The sequence below is a fragment of the Thermobia domestica genome, chromosome 1 (assembly GCF_964235325.1).
Source record: "Thermobia domestica chromosome 1, izTheDome1.hap1.1, whole genome shotgun sequence".
Classification (NCBI taxonomy): Eukaryota; Metazoa; Arthropoda; class Insecta; order Zygentoma; family Lepismatidae; genus Thermobia; species Thermobia domestica.
The window spans coordinates 49057776-49075873 of NC_137454.1; the positions used below are offsets into that span (position 1 = coordinate 49057776).

The 18098-nt window shown below is 35.1% G+C and overlaps 1 long non-coding RNA gene across 1 annotated transcript; it reads left to right on the forward strand.

Annotated features, from left to right (window-relative positions):
* The first annotated feature begins 1342 nt into the window (after nt 1-1342).
* LOC145684870 (uncharacterized) lies at nt 1343-17453 on the forward strand. The gene is made up of 2 exons (XR_014131421.1): nt 1343-1500; nt 17182-17453. It is a non-coding gene; the product is annotated as an uncharacterized LOC145684870 (long non-coding RNA).
* The last annotated feature ends 645 nt before the right edge of the window (nt 17454-18098 follow it).

The following is an 18098-nucleotide window of genomic DNA, read 5'->3' on the forward strand; positions in this document are numbered from 1 at the left end:
GTGTAGTATGTATATACTGCTGCTTGACTTATGACTAAATCTTCAAATAGACTTATTATCTTGCTAATACATACTGATATGCTCTTCTTATTTTATTCTTTATTTCTATACTCTCTCTCTCTTTTCTCAATGACTAGACCCAGATTAGGATTAGAATTTAGATTTCTGGGCTTTCGGTAGGTATGGTCATGTTAGCCCATCACATATGAGATGTGACGTCACTCGGCCATCAGACTAATTAGACTATCTGTGGAATTGGTCAGGAAGAAAGGAATGGGGAAGGAAGAAAGCTGCTTGGAACCATTACGGTAGGTACCATCCCGACATTTACCTACAGTGAATGAGAAAAAAACTTGGAAAACCACAGTCAGAATGGTTAGCCTGAAAAAGCTGTTACACTTTCTAGACTGTCTCCACCGGTAGTTCAACCAGCGACAGCTCACGCCAAAGACATAACTAAGCTCGGTTCTAGTCCCTAGTAGTGTAAAAATGGTTTCGATCCCACTTTAAGTTGTATAATCATGTCTTATATAACACGCCAATCTTCCAGAAACTTTTGTAAGAGGGATAGCGGCAAATAAATATTTGACGGGCTGCTCTAGGATACTATTTGCTAAATAGTGTGTCCTGCACAAGAGTTTGACACACAACACAAATACATTCCTAGAATGTTACGGAAATATTCGACATGGAATATGGGAATATTTTAGGCATATTGACGAAATCTCCCAGGACTACTCCATGTCATGTACTCTAATATTCCCCGGAACATGTCAAGACAATTTCAGGAATTTACTGGGCATATTCCTGGGATATAATTAACATAATTCTTCCACAGTCATGAAGAATATTCCTTCTATATTCATTAAGAATATTCCTTGAGGAATATTACTGGCATATTCTACAAAGCTTCTCAAAATTCCGGGAATATTGTAGGAATATTAGAAATCGAATGGTATATATTGTGCTCTGTGGGTACATGTAATCGTAAAATACTTTAACTTAACTCCAGGGAAAAGGAAGAAGCTGTGCGGATGTATGACTGAAGAAAACACTGCGTATAACTTCGATACTAAAATAGGGACGTAATAATCAAGGTAAATCAATATTTTCTTGCTCGCTTTCATTTCCCACAGATCAACAGAAACGTGTAATCAACTCAATAACGTTTACTTCTTAAAAGTCATTAACCAAGGTTAAATAGTGCTAAACGAAAACACAAGAAAATCTAAAAACAAACACATTTCATCGTCTAACTGTTGTTCTCCACTGACCTTCACCCCGTGCTCTGTGTGACGAGGAGTCAAGTGAAAGTGGTTTGTACAGTATTTTGCGTAGAGTGACGCTTGATAGAAAGTGAAATCACTTGACTACTTACTTATGTCTATTTATATATAGAAGTTCATTTATCAATATTAGCACAAACATTCAGCCAGTCTCTCAGCCATCATTACTCGAAAACAGTTTTCCATATCGTCCATCATGAAGGTTACGCTTTTGGTAAGATTTTCTTCTTACAGAAATTATTGTAGAAATTCCACTTAAGTGTGAAAGATTTACTAGGTATTTTTAGTTAAAGAAGTATGTTTTAGTTTAAGTTGTCGTATACTTTTCTTTTAGTTCATTTCTTTCTCGAAGTCGTGTAACTCTTCCTACAGATGTATTCGTCTCTGTAGACTCGGGTTCGATTCCCATTGGGAGCTAATTTGATTCGCATCACACTTTAAGAGTCTTCACCACAGCAAAATTAAACTATCGCTAATTTTAGAGTTTTTCTACAATATCTCCAAAACAAATAAAAATAATCGAAAAGCAAACACGTAGTTCACTAAATAACATGATTGTTTATGCGATACCTTTACCACAACTCGCCTATCTGCTTTTAGTGTGCCGCTATTTATAAAAATGCTAAATCTATCGACAGTTGCAAATCAATAGCAGGTAGAAATGTTGTGATAATGGTATCACATGCAAAATAATATTGTCTAGTGCACTACGTCTTTAATTTTCGAATATTTTTTATTTGTTTCGAAGATATTACAGAAAAACTCTAAACATTAGCGGTAGTTTAATTTCGCTGTGGTGAAGACCCTTAAGCTGTCGGTCTACGCCTCGATGCAGAAAGGTCGGCTGAAGTCTAAACCAAACAACGATCTCTTCCCACTGGTATACTGTAGCGCGCTCGCCTCTTTTGGTGCACAGAATTCCTGGTAGCGACGGACTTGGAATTTCAATGCATTATGTTGATTCGGATTAAATGTGCAACTGTATGTTCACGTCTGAAATAGCTTCGTTGCTGAAAAGGAACACTAAACTTAAATCAAGCTGGAATGTAGCCAAGGGGATTCAAAGAGATTCATCACTACCCATAATTTTTTTCTCTAAGAGAGAGGAGTATGTCAACTCAGTGATAAAGTTTTTACCTTTGGTGCGATGGGTCTAGAGTTTGATCCCCGCTCAAGTAAGTTTGTAATGGGTAACACCATGTCCATAGGGTTTCTCTGGGTATTCTCGTTTCCTCCAACATTTTCATTCCACCATTTTTCCAACACTCACTCGGCTTAATTATCGTTTCCCTTAGCCTAAAGGACATAAACGTGAGACGTTAAACGGAAATATTTCGTTTCATTTTTCTAAGAAGAAACATACTACCTATAGAAAATTAAATAGCAGTTTTTACATTAATTTTCAAAAGTGACAATATTTCGACCTTCTCTTCAAATGAAATGTTTCACCAAGACAATGTAACAAATGAAACGACAAATAAAAAAAAAATGTGCAAATTGATTTCATTTAGCGTTTGTCAATCACTGAATGATGATGGCGGAAGAAACGCTTCATGTATATTAAGCATTTGTCGCGAGTGGACTTCTCGTTCTTCTTGTATTTAGCGCAAAGAGAGATGTGATGCCAACCTGAAACATTATTAATTATAACAGAAATTTCAATTTTGCTCTTGAATTTCCCAGGTTATGCTAATTACAAAATTAAAATTGAAAATAACATGAAAAATGAAACTGTTGCATGTCACACATTTTCTTCAATATATGCACAGAGAAAAATCCGTTCTCCGGACAGCGGTATATTGTACAAATATACGATATCCTTTTGCTTACTATAGAAATCAGTACGGAGCATACGTTATCCGTAATGCTACATAGGCACTGCCCTTAGATGTTACATAATGCCGTTGCAGGGTGTCTGACATCTAACAGTTTTCCGTATATCACATACATATACTTGTGTTACCTTCGTCGACTATATGTTATATACGTCCATTTGTATGTGAGATCCTGACGGCCTACATTGTTTCATACGGAAAGTACGTATAGATGGAACACTTATACAGAAAGTATTATAAAACATGCGTTTTCAGTTATACGTCTGCTGTACGATGTCCAAACTACAGGAATTACGCATGTAACCTATCTTTTTAAGTACGCCACCTACATTTTTTCTCAGTGCGAGTAAACTACCGTAAATATCGGTCTTCTATGTTTATAAAGTAGTTGATGAAGAATGATTTGTTATTAATTGACAGAACATTTGGAAAATTTAACGAAAACAAGTACATTTCATTTTCAGACTATTTACATTAGTCCGTTGTGTCATCATATTGTAATGACCGTAAGGATACTAGAAGACCTTTATTCTCCAGTAGTTTTGTGTAAAATGTTTTCGAAGTTAATCGTTCCTCATTTTGCATTTTACATTTTTCCGTTAGTTATATTCTTTGTATTTAAAAGAAACGCGAGAGCCAAATTTACATTTATTCGAGCTTTATTTTAGAAAATCAGGAGCTACTTTTGCACTAACATGCATTTTGCGGTAACGAAATTTGACAATTAATTCTGATTTCTAGATAATTGAGGACTCACTGGTCTATTTTCCACCCATAGAGAATTGTATTCTTGTCGATGAAAAATCACGTATTTGCTGCCAATTGCGACGAAAATTGAATTATCCCTTTTTGAGAAATGTATGTAAAAAATCCCTCAACATTATAACAGGTACTTTTTCGTGAGTTGGCATCACTAAAAGAAGAATATTCGGACCCAAGAGGAACGAGAATGGGGAATGGCGGAAGCTTCATAACGAGGAACTACATAGTTTATACGGTTTACCCAACATTGTTAGGGTCGTCAAGTCTAGGAGGCTTAGGTGGGCAGGTCATGTAGCTAGAATGGAAGAAAGTAGAAGCGCTTTCAGAGTCTTGACTGGAAGACCCATAGGAAAACAACCATTAGGAAGACCTAGGCACAGATGGGAGGATAATATCAAGATGGATCTCGCAGAGATAGGAATTCAAAGTAGAAAGTGGATGCAATTAGCTAAGGATAGAAGTCAGTGGAGAGCTTTTGTGAACGCGGCACTGAACCTCCGGGTTCCATAGGCCATAGAGTTAGTTAGTTAGTTAGTTAGTTGCCATCACTAAAAGAGAGCACTAACTCTATTTTTGGATCAAAAGAACCAATATATTTCATTCAATCAAAATATTTCTTTTACACTGAGAAAAAAATGCAGGTGGCGTACTTAAAAACGTAGGTTACATGCGTAATTCCTGTAGTTTCTGGACTTAACGCACAGCAGACGTATAACTGAAAACGCATATTTTATAATACTTTCCGTATAACTGTTCCATCTATACGTACTGTCAGTATGAAACAATATAGGCGGTCAGGATTTCACGTATAAATGTGCATACATAACATATAGCTGACGAAGGTAACATAAGTATATGCATGTGATATACGGAAAACTGTTAGATGTCAGACATCCTGTAACGGCATGATGTAACATCTATGGGCAGTGCGTGTGTAACATATGGATAACGTATGTTCCGTATTGATCTCTATAGTAAGCAAGAGGATTCCGTATATTTGCGTAATATACCGCTGTCCGGAAAACGGATTTTTCTCAGTGTATCTCGTAACAAAGTATGATGTGCTTATGCCGTAGAAAATACGGAAACTCAATTTACGGGCCGTTCAAAAATTTTCTGGCCCCTGATCCAGAAACTAATTATTGGCCAAAATCACAATTTTTTGATCCATTTTTTGGGATCATTCTTAATATTCTTGTTTTTTCCTTTTACTTGCGGAGTATGAATTCGATAATTAATTGGTAGGTAATCCTTAAAACAACGCCAGTTAACGGTTTCATTTCATTTTTTCAGTTTTCCGCAGTATATTGTTGCGGCTCTTATTTAGAGAAGCAACACTGAAAAACAACATTTATGATTCTTTTTCTTTGTTTTAATGTTTTATCAGCAAATTTTAATTTTATTCATACATATTAGTGAAAAGTAGTAAAAATGATATTCGTTAAAATAGTTACTGTCCTTAATTTAGTACATACCGATTCAATTTGTCAGTATGCATCTGTATCTTTAAAAGTGCCAATCAACGTAGGCCTATGTGATTATTTATAAAACTTGAATAAGATGGAAGGCACTCTTTAATTTTAAAGGTACTCTTTAATTCTGACTAGGCTAAGGGAGACAATGATGATGAGTAATGAGTGAAATGGTGGGATGAAGAAAGTAAACGGGAAAACCCCGAGAAAACCCACTCACAGGTGTTTGTCAGTTGGCGCTAGCTGGGATCGAACCAGGGACAACATGCACTAGAGGTGAACGCTCTACCACTGAGCCACCGCGGTCCCCTTGTCAAAGTAAGTGTTTCTTCTTAGCACCGATGCTATATGAAACTCTTTAAAATGGAATTCGAACCACCGTGAAGAGTTTAATTCTCTCACACTGGATACCGAACGCAGTACTTCCTTGAACTTCCTCACGGCTATTAGATTAGTGATGGTCTATCCTCCTATGGCGGTAGAAACCAGATTCGATTCCCGCCATAACCTCATGTGGTTTGAATTCCATGTTAAGCTGTATTCCACATTCCATATAGTATCGCTACTGAAAGGAATTTTGAATTTCAATGTTGATTATATATATATATATTACATTTAGATTTCCATTGAGTACTGTGCATAGACAATAAATAATTTACACGTTTATGTAATAGACCTTTCCTCGTTCAGCACGCAAATGAACTATACTAGCAACACAATTATTGTTTTAATAAAATATTTATTGATCAGTAACCCTCGGTCCTTCCCTGCCGAACGGAAAATTTTATTTAAGTGAACTTCATAGGTATTCTGCCATTATTAGTAGTTCACTTGCTGCAACTGAGAAGCTTCCATGCTCCACGGTCTTCCGGTAACCTCTTCGTCTTCACGTATGATCTTTCTGTTTTTATACCATCCATTAATTGTAGCCTTCTTCAACCCTCGCTCTCTTTCTTCTCACAAATTAAAAACTCCTAACAGCAATGCCAGATTTCGATTAGGCATAGAAGATAAGTTTACTAGGCCGCACAACTCGGGTAGGCAAAATAAAAAGAGCAATTTTCTCTTTTAAATCATTGTTAAAACATTTTACTAATTTTCTTTTGGCTTGGTACATTTCATTATTACTCTAAATAAAAGCATATAAAAATTAAATCAAAACGACTTCAAATTTCATACTCAACACGGGTCAGAAAGCGTTGCGCCACGTCGTTAGGTTATCTTAAGAAAATTTCCCTCGACTGATACAAAATTTTCCCTTGTCTTGTCAAATATTCCCTAGTTTTCTGACTGTCCGATTCACATGACGGAAGCTATGCAATAAGATTAACTAAGCTATATTAAAGAAAGTGCCAACCACATTTGTTTTGTTCATTTGCTTTATGCTTCTATTTTTTCCTTATTACGGTTTTCCTATACTACGACATCTAGCTGCCATATTAAGTGTGTGTCCTATAACTACATGCAAATTTGAAAGATCATTCACAAGTATGGCGCTAATTTGTACAAAATTAAGGCAACAATTTACACCACATCACTTAAGTTCACTTGAGTAAATATCTATGGAAGGTCCTCGCGAACTGGAACTTTTCCACATACGAGCTCATCCGTGGCTAAGCGGTTAGCGTACGCGCCTTTGACGCGGGTGACCCGGCTTCGATTCCCGCCGGGAGCTCATGTGGCTCGGATTCCACGTTAATCAGTAGGTCCACGTCTCATATAGCCTCGCTGCTGAACGGGACGTTAAACTCAACATCAACTCAACTCAACTTTTCCGTATAAGAAATATTATAAAAATCTAGGATAATGCATCCCCAAGAAGAATTGCGCTGCCTTCTTTTAAAACTTAAAGTGTAAAATATGTTGGTTTATTGAAAATGTATATTTAAATATTTAGTTCATGGAAAGGTAAGAACCTTCTAGATTGGCCTTAATATTTTAATAATTGAATAAATATGAATCTTTATCTGATCAAAATATTATTAGTAATAATTCTTGTATTTGAAGAAGCTTTATATTTCAATAGTTAAAAATTAATGTGTAGCAGTAAAGAACAAAGATAGTTCTCTGAAAGTGCATAGACGGTTTCTTTACACACAGTATATAAACTTATGGGTTGCATAAGGCACATGGATACTTTAAACATTTTTAATAGGCTCCCCCTCTAGAACTTCAGATTCCCCCCAAAAACCGAGCGGACTGGATAAAACACTGATATTAGAGATTGGCATATCGTGATGAGGCTTATAGACGTACAACTACAGCTTAAATTAGGATTGGAACTACATGATCTCAACAGGGATTCAAACCCGGGTCTTTCGCGCCAAAGTCGCGTACACTAACTATATATGCATGAGGCAGCTCTTTATATTAGATGCCAAAAATCTTGGAATGGTAGTTGGTAAGTCGTCTATATGCACACTGGCCTGCCTGGGTTCGATTCTTGTTAAGTTGAGTGAACCACAGAGCCGAATTGGAATGAGTTTAGGAGAAAAAATCTACTCCTATTTACAGTTAACCTGAAGAACTAAAGAAGTCGCAGCATGATCATTCTGAGTACATCACATCTTTTAAAGCGGAAGTGAAGGAAGTATTGAGCTTCACTTCCTCTTCCAGCTATGAGGGCTCAAGGTGCCCTGGCTCCCCAAAGTTTTTTTGCGCCCCCTAATTTATAGAAAAAATATTTTGATTTCTTATAGATGATATTTAACAACGAAATTTTGTAGATGATGAAATTTCTTGTAGATGTTATTTCAAGGAGCTCCCCCAAATTAAATAGAAACAGATGGCAATCCTTACAGGACTGTTATACAGTCCTAGAAGAGCGAACTCAGTTTTCATTTCTAGATAGAAACATTGGCTAATTTCTTACTTTTTACCTTATTATTTTTACTTGGATTCAGTAGTGTAGCCAGGAATGTGTTTTAAGGGGACCAGTTTGTTTTTCAAGAAATTCTTGCGTACGAAAGACATTCCAAGACTCTTAAAGCGTTAATAACTCACCAATAAACATATATTACACAATACATGTTCTTGTTGTTATTCTCATTATCATTTTTGTTCTTCATTTATTATTATTATTATTATTATTATTATTATTATTATTATTATTATTATTATTATTATTATTATTGTACTAATTTTTAGAATGTTACCTTATTAAAATGTGAGTTTTCACAGTGCGTGCAAAAGTTGTAGAAAATGTTCCAATAGATCTAAGCTATTCACTGAAAACTATTTACGAAAGTAAATTTGTTCGACTTCATGTTTATGAGCGTAATAAGGTTACTATTACTACTACTACTACTACTAGTAGTCTAATAATAATAATAATAATAATAATAATAATAATAATAATAATAATAATAATAATAATAATAATAAACTTAGCGTATCAATAAGATCAAACTCGAACACTATTATGGATTGGCGTAGTAATTAATTTGCAACTTTAGGGATTTAGACAAATGAGTGCATAGTGGATTAATTTTAGTTTTTTTTTTTTAAGTTACTTTAATGCATTGACGTGGCTGAAATGTGTGTTTGTTGTCTTAATATTTTTGTTTCATATGCTATTATAAACATTTGGTGCAAAGAACTAACAAGATTAACTCTTTTAAGATTTTTGGTAACTTTTGTTACCATGGAGTAGTATTCTTACGCTTGTGCATTCGGTAGGAATGCTTTCGTCGTCGTTTTGAAGAAAGAAAAGAAACTATAATTGTTAATTTGGGAAATATAGCTTACTGGTAGAATTGAGAGGTATTTGAAAAGACGACGAGCGTATTTAGTTTGTAGGGCATGTGGGTAGAAATAAATAAGAACAAATATTAAAAAAAAAAAAGAGAGAGAGAGAGTTGAGAGTTTGTTTAGGAAGAAAGAAAAGGAAGGTTGTTTGGGCGTTTAGGACCTTGGATGTGTATTTTGTACCTCAGTTCCTGGTCGTTGACTGGTTGTTTTCATGTCTCGGCCTCTGTCTCGAATTGGCGTGTGATTTGGTATAGTTTTCTCCTGCCGTTGCTCACACTCGCTCCTCGTGTACTTTACCGCTTTTCGTGTGCTACTCCGCTTTTCGTGTGCTACTCCGCTTTTCGTGTGCTACTCCGCTTCTCTTCCGGGTCCTGGGACGTTTTTATATCAACCAAAGTAGGAAGATGGCCGTCGAAATTACGGAAAAACATCCAAAGTACGCACGTGTAAGGATTCAGGAAAGTGCAAGGTAAATGGAATTTTTGACTTATTTAATAATTTGTCAACAGTTACAGAACACTTTGGTTACATTATTTTACATAAGTTATATAAATTTACCAAGAATGAAGACTGAGGAATCGTCTACTAAAGAGAATTTTGAAATGTTTGCTGACTGTCTTATTATTCCAAGTTGTGACAGTCTTTCATTATCCACAGAAAATAAAGAGAAAAAAAAATAAAAAATAAAGAAAAGTAAAATTGTTATTAAATCTTGATTTGTTTATATACTGAATATTAATAATATGAGGGAAGTCCAATATATCTACATTATCGTCTTTGACCGCTTATTTAGGTTCTATAACAGATATTTAAACCGGTTCGTTTTTATTAGTGAAGTCAAGGATGGACCAAAGAACACCCCAAATGCATTTTCGAACCGGATGGTGAACTTGGCCTCGCCAAGTGGGGTTGGAATGGCGTGACCCTTTATTTTTCCTTAAGGCAATTTTTTTTTTAAAAAAAATTCACACCTTTAGTTTTCATGATATCAGGTTGAAGCTTTGCATACAGATTGTGTATACCTCCATGTATTTTTCAAATTTTTCTGAAATTCCTACGTGAAATTGGGGCCGGGCCCAAAGGGGCACAAGTGTTCCGAGGGGGTGATTTTTTCAGAAAAAACATCCGTTTTTTCTGATTTTCCCCGTTCAGAATACGATACGAACATGTAAATGATACAGTTGGTAAGGTCTTGTTATACTGAAGAGAGTAACCTTTGAACCATGACTCTAGACTAAATAGTAATGAAGTAGTAAATTTTTATAATATGTATATATATATATATATATATATATATATATATATATAGTGTGAATATATAGTGTGAGCCTAAACCTAGAATTTCAACAATTTTTCCTGCCTTTGTTTACAATATACAAAATTGAAATTTTGCACACGTATTATGTACATAACTAGGTACTTTTTGAAAAAGAAAACAAGAATCAGATGCCTACGTCAGCCCAGGCCTGGGCCAGAGTGGCAAAGTTTTTTTCGGGATTTTTAAAAAATACTTCCGGTTCTTCACTAATTTTCCGGTTCATATGTACGATAGGGGCATGTAAGTGGTACCCTTGAAAAGGCTTCTTATAGTGAAGGAAATGGCATTTAAACTATGACTCTAGGTCAAATAGCAATGACGCAGTACATTTTTGAAGTATTTTTATGTATATATGTATATACATATATGAAAAACATGGATCACCTTTAGACATTCAAACATTTCTCCCGACCTCAGTTTTCAAGATATAAGAATGAAGTTTTGCACACGTATTATGAACACAACAATGTAGTGTATTTTAAAAAATCAGATCCCTACCTAAACCTAGACCCGGGTTAGAGGGACACAAAAATTTCGAGATTTTTTTTTCGAAATATGTCCTGTTTTTTCGATTTTCCTACTTCTGTTGAATAATACAGACAAGCGAGTGGTACCGTTGTAAAGTATTCTAAAAAAAAAAGCTATGAACCATGATCCTACGATAAACAATAAGGAAGAAATAGCTGTTTCAGTGAAAGTCTAAAATTTACCACAAAGAGTGGAAATCGTAAAAGGGTTAATAAGCATTGAAGAAACAAAACAAATTTGGGGGAACAGGAAATCTTATGTAGAGTCGGATTCCTATTTTGTCTCTGAAGCTACACCTCTGCATTGATTTGCGTTACTCTAAGCTTATATTATTATTACCATTAAAGTCTATAACTGGTTGCATCTGGCATATCTTTATCTATTATGCACACTGAACGTCTCAGTTTGTGAATAGCATTATGTACCATCTTCCCTTGCTGGCGCTAGCATGCAGGTTTTAGTTAAGCACGATTTTAAGAGGCGTGCAGTGACTCGAAAACTTGTGAGAAACAACTAGGTATAGCTACAACAATAGTTACTATTCATATATTTAATGAGAAGGTAAAAAAGTGGTCTCCCGTCATTCAGAATAGGCAGAGTAGGTAGAGGTGGTAATGTGGATTTAAAGCTCAACATTTACTTGTATTCGGTAGATACTGGAGGTGATTTCATCACTCACTGGCTTTTTTTTTTCGGTCTTTCTCATTTTAAAGAGCTTTGTGTGCTCGGTATCCTCTTTGGAATGAGGATAGGAAATAAATAAATAAATAAATAAAATAAATAAAAATATAAAAAGCCTCCTTTCACCAGGAGTTCGAACCCAAGAAATTTGTCTGGCGTAAGACCTACAGTGAAGTATTTTTAACTTGGTTTCCATAAGTTCTCAATTACTTTCGGTCGTACAAGAAGACGGTCTGCTTCAAGGAGGTTTAGTAACTCACCGTTAATGGAGTAAAACTCGAATTTTTGACTTTGATTTTAGCACTTTTTTTAGCAGCGAGGTTATTTGAGATTTGGACCTACAGTTTAAAGTAGAATATGAGCTCCTGTCGGGAATTGAACCCGGGCTTTAGACCCCAAAAGGCACGTTTGCTGTCCACATAGCTACGAATGAGCTCTTGGAGTAAAACTCAAACAAGAGCGGCTCAAGAGAATTATGAGTTATATTGTTATTTGACGCTCTCTTCGCAACACACCAAACATTTCCTTACAAACACCAATAGGGTTGACTGATAGGTTTAGAAACACTCATCTAAGCAATTATTTTCAAAGAACTTGACTAACTTTAAAAATTACATTATATTCTACAAATTCTATTGCCTAGAGATATGCAAAACAAGCCTGAGAGCATAAGACGTCAAACTAAAGAAAGAAAAAAAGAACATTTAGTGAGAAGAAAATATGTATTTCATGTTCTATTTGTAATACAGTAAGTGTTTAGTCCATACAAAATTCCGAGGCTTTTGCCGCCCTTCCCCGACGAATTTCTAAACCGACTTCTCAGAGCTAACATACATACAGGTAACATACAGAGTGATGCGCACTATAAGGTCCATGAACATTTCGCCTCTGTACAAGGACTATAGATTTCAACACTTCCAAAGGAAAAACTATTTTAGCGCGACCCAGCAAAGTCGGTTTCTCCGCGATCTTCGTTTCACACTCACTCACTCATTTCGCTAGATGGCTGTGCTATTTCACTAATGTTGTGCCCCAATTTCACTGTGATACTAGCTTACAAATAAAACAAAAGAAAGAAAGAAAGAAAGTTGGTTAACAATTGAGAGAACTAAGGACATTTAAAATCAAATATTAACTGCCCACTCACTTCATACAGTTTCTGTTCTCTGAGGAGCAACTGTGAAACCGGAAACGGTTCGTTTCTGTCTCTTCCGGTTTGAACAGAGAGTTAACAGAGAAGAATAGACCTATTTTTGACCTGAATCGATAAAAAAATGTTTTTTGATACCTCTTACGACTTTTACTATGTTGATATCAATATTGAAACCAGAAGTACTAGTAAAGTTTTACCATTTCCGATTGTAGTACAGTGTTACAATTAGAATTTTACCTTAGCTTGAGACGATGTGTCGATTCCAAAAATCAGCTTGTCGCTATATATTTCCGGTTTCATTTTATAGCTATCAAGGTTGAAACCGAAAGTAATTTTTTTAGTATTTCTGGCCTGAATAGAGGGTTATCGGAGGAGATAGAAATTATTCATAGATCACTAAATTGATTGAAGAAAACCAATTCTCGATCTTCTTTTTTGCTCTCATGCATGTGGACAGGTGTACGTAAGGATATAGTCGTTGTGTATGGGACTTCCAGTACTTATGCATAAAATTTGTAAGTCTAAAAATCTGACAGATAAATCTTGAGATACGTGGCTGCCTCCTGCTTTGAGTTGCACATCTTCTTCGCATATTTTGGATTTGGTGCGCCTTCATCACACGTATCCATTGAAGAGAGAAACTCATCATTAAATTATAAAATATACCACATTGGCATGATTGCACACAGCATTGACTTAGTTTTAGATTGCCTATATTAAAGTTATAGTATGCTTAAGAGGACGTCGGTATTAGCCGTTCGGCTTGTCAAGTCAAACCTAAATTTAAAAGCAAGTCCTTAGTTTCTTAGTAGATGTTTTCAAAATGTTTAGCAAAAACACCTTACCATTATTTAAGCGTTTATATATTTTTCTTGTGTTGCTAATGTTTCTTTTGAAATTAAATACTTTTTTTATGAAGGCACAGAATTGAATTTTTCTATTCTGTGCCTATAGTGTAGATTTAGTAAGATTTAGTGTAGATTTACTAAATCCTATAATGTAGATTTAGTAAGAAGCGACCAGTACTGTGTGATGACTTGATTTTGTATAATGGTCTAAGTACTCACACCAGATATTTGCACTGTATTCAAACCACGGTCGAAGTTCGAAGCTCCTCTTGTCCTTTATAATCTATGAGGTGCTTAAGGAAGCAAACATCTATCTATTAAAATGCTACAAAAGCGCCTGAGCTCCAACCTCTAACTTTGGATTTCAAATCTTTGATTTGCGGTTATTTGTGGTTCACGTTTAACAGAGACAAATATTTTAAAGTATGTGTACTTTAAATAAATTATATACAGCGGACTCTTTTTAATTCAAACTTGGATAATTCGAACAAAAGCTTATTTCCCTTGAAAACTGTATTAAAAACAATGGTAAAAAATCGTGGGTAAATCGAGCATTTGAACCTCCCATTTGGATAATTCGAAGTATTTACAGTGGAAAAATTTGCAGTGTTCGACAAATTGCAAATAGAACAATGTAATTTCAACTGGTTTTTATTTATCTATTATCTTATCCAGAAGTGACCATGGGAAAGAGAAATTTTGTTGATATCACCTCAGCTGGACTCCCTCCCGTTATAGAGAATCGGGCATAAGATGGTTGGTACGCATCTCTCCATCTCCTCAATAACCTGAAATTGTCCATCCACTCTGTGGAAATGTAAATGACCTTGAACCCTGTCCTCCACTAGCAAATGACTTGCAAGAACGAGATATTTGTGGAATTCTTTTTACTGGGCTAAAACAGTGACAAAAAGTATGCAGATTCGTTTGTTATCTATTGGCGTGCATTATGCACAATGTCGAATCGCGGCGCCTATTCTAATTCCTTACGAAAATGTGGTGCTTTATAGGTAAGGTGCATTGCATGTCATTCGTTTTTTATATACAGTACAGTTATTTTGTTCCCTTGATTTTACTTTAAAATGAGGGTTTTGGGTTAATTCGAATTTTGGATAATGCGAATTTTTCTTGTCCCTTTGGACTTTCAATTAAAGAGACTCAACTGTAAATAGATCTTTTTCACAAAGCTTATGTTTTTAAATTATTGTTCAGAGCATTTGTATTTTAATAAGCCTTCTCCAAAATAGATGCAAATGAATTGTGCTGCCATCTTTTGGAGTTCTTTTAAACTATACGTTTGTGAACGTTTATGTGTTTGTGGTCAATCTTTTCGACAATGAGATCTCGGAAACTACAGGCTCTAGAAAGATGACGTTTCCACTGGTCGATTGCAAATTTTGCGTAGATTGTCCAGTTCTAATTGAATATTAGAAAAACATGACCGTTATTTATTTATTACATTTTTAAGGGTACATTGGAAGTGTTGAAATTAAAAAAAAAAAAAAAAACTAAAGCATCATATTCTACGCATTACATTACAACACCACATTGTTGTATATAGGGGTAGCATATGTCTCAGGTGTTTGTTTCATGGCCAAATAATAATGAAAAAGGAAGGATAACCATTACTCCAGTCTAAGATGAATCTTTATTGTTTGGAGTGTTTGCCCAATGAACACCATACGACACTGACATTACACTTAATTGTGTGTAATGTATTTGCTTATTACATACTGCATGCAAGAAGAAAGAAAACACTTATTATACATGAATTTAAAAACTCCAACCTGAAGTAGGATCAAATCTTGCAAACGGTGCGAGATACTGAAAAGGTAATCTTAAAAAAAAAAAAAAAAAAAAAAAACTCCCATTTTTCTCTACTGACTTTTATCAAGATGTCTTTCACTTGTGTCTGTAAAGGGACATGTACAGATGTGAGGAATGACAAGGTGATTCATGCTCATATGTGAATGTTGCGCTGTGTAGAGAGCGCAAGTTAGGCTAGTCTATATGTTAAAATGCTAGGTTTAAATGTTTGTGGTCACGAAAAGTTTATATGTTTGCGCCAATTCTTTCGACAATGAAATCTCGAAAACGACAAATACTAGAAACGTGCCGTTTCCACTGGCCGATTCCAAAGTTTGTTTAGATTTGCCAGTTCTTATTCAAATTTAAAAAAAGAAACTTTTCTCCATTTTTCTATTCGATATATTAGGCGTCGTTTTCAGCCTATTAGCTTAATATTGCCACTAGGACGTTAGGGTTGATACCCTTCTGGAAAGGCAACTAGTAGAGGAGCTACGTATAGCGGGTTGATGGACATTTCAGGCGCTTTGCTTTAATCTGAATGACAAAACCTATTGCAAGCTGACTCGGATAGCTATTATATATACCGGGTGCGTCATTTATAATGTCAAACCTTGATGACGGAGAAACCAAAAGAGAAAGAGAAGTGAAACTTTGCACGAAGCAACTATACAATTGGTAGACGTATTATTTGACATCATCGGATGAACAGTGTTGCCAACCCAATATAAAGTTATGATTTTTTAAATAGAACGACCTAAATTGTATTTCGTAATTGAATTCAACACTAAAAAGGAAGACGAAAGGTATGCCACCCGCAGGTCAGTGTTGCAAACTTCTCGAGAAATAACGTTAAATATGTGTCACATTTAAACGCCTTCTGCACACATAGGGAGTGAGGTACACACTAGTTTTGCATAATAATTTAAATATTGGCCAGAACGGTTTAAATTGACACCAAGTTTAGATGGGTCCGTTAAACAGTGTTGACATAACAGAAAAGACAAAAGTCAAGTTTGGATATGGTGCAATAACTCGAAAAGGGCCATAAGTACATTACGGTTTAAAATTTATAGAACAATTTGGAATGTAATAAGATGCATGCTCACGTTTATTTGAAGTCGATAATTCAAGTACTTACCGAGATATTCGGAATTTTGTAAAAGCTGACAGCGTTACCAACTTCTACAGTGCAAAATTCTCAGCTTTTTGTCAAATAATACGTCTACCAATGTGCCCCTCTGTATAGTTGCTTCGTGCAAAGTTTCACTTCTCTCTCTCTTTTGGTTTTTCCGTCATGAAGGTTTGACATTATAAATGACGCACCCGGTATTAAAAAGATGCATTTGGTATCATCTATCACTTACCTAAGTTTGCCAGAAACTCAATCTAACATTCTATATATGAAAATACTTCAATTATATGCTTGTTATAGCAATTCACTCCCTTGAGAGTCTTCCTGTCTTTTACTTGTGTTCGTAAAAGAACTTGCACAGATTTAGTGAGAAATGAGAAGGAGATTCACGCTCATGTTAGAACTGAGCGCTGTGTAAAGAGCGCAGGTTCAGCTAGTAAGTATTAAGAAAAAAAGCAGTAACAATCAAATTATTTTAAAGTAGCTGTAAATATTATATTTTCCATACAATATTTTCTTTGGGTGTGACAGAAAACTATAATTAAGAATACTTCTTCACAAATATAATGTGTTAAAATTTTGATTTGTTTCTCTTTTATTATTGCAGTTGGTTATCTTTGCGATTGTCTTCGCCTGTACATGCTTCGCATTACCTCTTGAGGAAGGTCCACTTGGTGAAGAAAACTCAAACTCAAGACCTTCCGATACATCAAGCATCATTATCAAGAAGAAGTTTGTCAAAATCTTGGGATAAACCTTTTCTAAAATTGTTTCTTTCTTTTCTTTTCTAATTTCTCCGTTATCTAAAGATAACATTTTTGTACATTATTTTAACAATATATAATGCTAGTTCAAATAAATATTAATTTCCAAATGTAACTAATTGAAGTTTTCTTTAAGCATAATATCGTGATGACTTTCATGTGATGAGATTAAAGATGCCCAAGTAAATAGTAACCGTTACAACATGAACACAAAGTGGCCAAAAGGTCCCTTTATACCCGAACTAAATAGTGTAACAATGTAAGATCGCCAGAAATTACCCAGAAATCTTGCACGACTTGGCATCACGTGGAAGAGAGCACAAAGAAATACATTGCAAGGGAACACAGTGTATACTGATTGATGTGTGAAATTAATTATTGAATACATTATTAATAGCCAAGAATAAAATGTTTAAATCATAATAATTGTGCTGTTGCTCAATGTCCGAACTGAGGGAAAGAAGAGTTGAGAAGTCGCTTTCCAAAACAGTTACTGATACAACAGTTGGTTTCTGGGTGTAAACGTATAGACACCAGATATAATAAATGTAAATAATGCTCATATTTGTTCTAGATTCATTTTTACTTGAACATTCTAAGGAGGATTTATAGCCTTAGAGGAAAATAACGTCTACCCCGTTGAAATTACTTCTTTACATATACAAAATCAAAATGTTTGTTGACAACGTCTGTACAGCAAACGAAAGTGAATAGATTTTTATTTGTTTGTTTAACATCCAACCATCATGTTTCTTAGGCT